Source organism: Lactuca serriola, chromosome 8 (genome assembly GCF_051521515.1).
Source record: "Lactuca serriola cultivar US96UC23 chromosome 8, Lser_US96UC23_V15, whole genome shotgun sequence".
NCBI classification, from domain to species: domain Eukaryota; kingdom Viridiplantae; phylum Streptophyta; class Magnoliopsida; order Asterales; family Asteraceae; genus Lactuca; species Lactuca serriola.
In genome coordinates this window covers 26544079-26547324 of record NC_136415.1, presented here as the reverse complement: position 1 = coordinate 26547324, position 3246 = coordinate 26544079, and the positions used below count along the sequence as shown (strand labels likewise).

Sequence of the window (3246 nt, the reverse complement as noted above, 5' to 3'; positions counted from 1 at the left end):
TTGTGATGGGTTCACCATCTTTCATTCGGGTTGTGATCATAGAGGAGATGATTTCATATCGCTCTTGACGAGCACTCTGATGGTAGCGGTCCATCAAATCCTGGTGCATCTCACAACGATAGTAGTCTTCATAGGACTTTTGGAGCTCGGCTGTCATGGTGGCCATAATGATGCATGCCACTTTCGTAGCATCTCTTTCATGTGCCTCATATTCAGCAAACTCCTCAGGAGTAGCAGTTGGCTCAGACACCTTGAGCTCATTGTCAAGAACATATTCCTTGTTCTCGTAACGAGTGACCATCCTGATGTTTCTTATCCAGTCATTAAAGTTGGATCCATCAAAGATGACTCTCCCACAAAGGTTCATGAGAGAGAAGGAGCCAGTAGGGTTTGAGCCAGGAGTAGCATTGTTGGAAGACATCTGAAAAGAAGAAAATAAGTTTAGTTTAGATATAGGGATAGTCCTTAATAAAACACCCAAATGTAATATTAAGGCTAGGATCCAATCACAATATATTATAACCTAGAAGAGGGATGCCGTAATCCAAGTTATAACATATTTGAAAGGTAGGTGAATGACGATTCACAAATTTCCACCATGAAAACGAAATATAAATTATTAGGTTTTATTTGGCTTTTAGAAATTCCTAGATTCTTTGAACTTTTCAATGGCATGTTTCAATCTCGAGAGTGCCCTTCATGTTTTGTGACTGGGATACCGAGGATCACAAAACAAGGTGTGAAGTAACCATGCAAATTACTTGGTACCCTTAATGTTTTTCACTTAATCATTGTGCCGGTAAACCACACGCGCTCCTTCCGACCTCATGAAAAACCTTAAGTCACCCTTTGCCTTCCTTGTTAAGTCCAAGTTAGTGTGCCGGTAAACCACACATGCTCCACCAACGACTTAAACAAGGTGCAGAGTGTAATTTCATGGATTAGCACCTTATTCACATTTTTCCTAAAGTAACTAAGAATGGGAATTTATAAAACATTTAGTTACTTTATAATAATCATTATACTTTTAATGAGAATTTTTAAGTCATTGCCCTACCCCTTCGGCTAACGACCCTCCACCAGTCAAGCAAGCGGTGGGTGAGAGTGGACACCCATTAAGTTGCCATTTTATAGGCAACAACCTTATACCCACCTTATAGACTGGCTTCATGAATGAGGCGTACTAGCGGTAAGACGACTTTGATCTTATATATATATATATATATATATATATATATATATATATATATATATATATATATATATATATATTATTAACTTATAACACTACTAGAAAAAAAGCCTTTTACGACGCGCAAAATACGACGCTCATTGATCTATGTTACGGAAAGGAGAGTGACATTAGAAAAATGTCATCTCTTCAAAAACTTTAAGGATAGAAGACACGCATTATTGAGCGCCCTTAAATTAGTGTCTAAAAAAACACGGAGGGCACCTATAATAAAATGCGCGTCGTCTAAGTATGTCGCTTTATAATTTTTAATGGAACGCGCGTTCCATCCTTTAACAGTAGGGGGAAATGAAATTCTGAAAAAATTAAAAATCCCGCCTTCCTTTTTTTTCTCCTTTCCCTCTTGCCCAAATTATGGACGCTCCTTCCTTCCCCCTCCCGACATTGACTGCTGCCTATTTCTTCCCTCACTTCTACCTACTGGAACCACCATATCTCCCACTCGATGTTGAAATTGTTAGAAAAAGCCCTAATTATACTCTCAAGTCTAAATACAGAAAAAATAGAAGATGGTGAAGAAGTAGCAGTAGAGGAAGTGGAGGATGAACAGTCGAAAATGGAAGGAATGGCATCAATAGCGTTGTTACTAGATGGGTCAATCTCGGGTCATTTTGTTTAGCTTCCCGAGTCCGTTTATTACCAGATGGGTCAATCTCGTCTTTTCTTCTCGACTTCATATCTCTCTGTAAATCAACCGACGACCCCCACACCACCATCTGCAAACCCTAAGCCATCGTTACTACCATTGAACCCTAAAAACTCATTCACACTCCACTAGATTGGGCTCTCATTAATTGGAAATCCGCGCTGAATTTCTTTCTACCCATAGACACGATTTTCAATAATGCGATAACAAAAACGATTACGAGCCATGAGAGAGCGTACACTAAGATTGATTTATCGTTTTGGACGACTTTGAGGTGGTAAACGATACTGTATTGGTATATGAAGAATCGGAGAGAAAGGAGGATTTCCGTCAGACGACCGACTGTACCGGTGGATCGGAGGTGGTCCTGTTCTTCCTCCCACCACGATTCCCAGCTTTTGTTCGCCGGAACACCGATTCCAAGAGAGAAGGTGAAGAAGACAGCGGAGAGCTGGAGGTTCATGATTATTAGGTCACCGAGTGTAGTTCTGAAGCCTTTTTCGAGTTTGATCTCCATAATCATCGGTAACGCCATTAAAAGACCAAGTTGAACTACAGATTGAGAAGCCATGGCTGCTTTCAAAGCTTTATCTCCTTGCATCTTTGCTGATTTAATAATCGCTTTTTCTAATCCACTTAAACAGAGATATAATCTCCCGTATAAGAACGCATACACAGTAAGCATCACCATCTGAAACATAAGATAATTTGTCATTTTCTTTAGACACTTACACTGTTAGACACATATACATACATATATATATATATATATATATATATATATATATATATATATATACAGATATTAATTAATTTACCATTGAGCTAACGTCGTCCTACTTCCTAGATGGTTTTTGTGTGTGCGCGACAAGACTGAACAGAAAATGGGAAAGAAAAGAAAAAACGAGCAAAAAGATAGAGAAGAGAAAGTGTTGATAGCTATGTTAATGAATGTGGAGTCTCCAAAGCTGTTGATATCATAGACATCATCATAAAGGATCCTTCAAGGGCACAATTGCTACAGTTTTTCATGTCTGATGGAGATCTTTCAAAAGAACTTGATGACAGATTTGGCTCTCAGTGTGGGGATATTTTGGTCTTTTTCGATGCATTGGATAATTGCAACTCTGAATCGGTTAATGTGAAGGTCCTTACTTTCTTTGTTGATCTTTTTTCTGGAGACACATGCCCTAATTTCAATCCAGATTTACAGAAGAAATTCCTTGACCTGGATTTGGTCCATAGAAGAAGGATTTCTTGAAATTCCTACGCCTACAGGGTTCAAGGTATGCTTTGTTACAATGCTATTTATGTTTTACTTTTTTTTGTTTGACTTGATGGGCTTTCT

General features: G+C 38.6%; 1 pseudogene; it reads right to left on the bottom strand.

The window, feature by feature from the left end:
- Positions 1–2016: 2016 nt before the first annotated feature.
- Positions 2017–2613, bottom strand: LOC145066740 (callose synthase 5 pseudogene; annotated as a pseudogene).
- Positions 2614–3246: the final 633 nt, after the last annotated feature.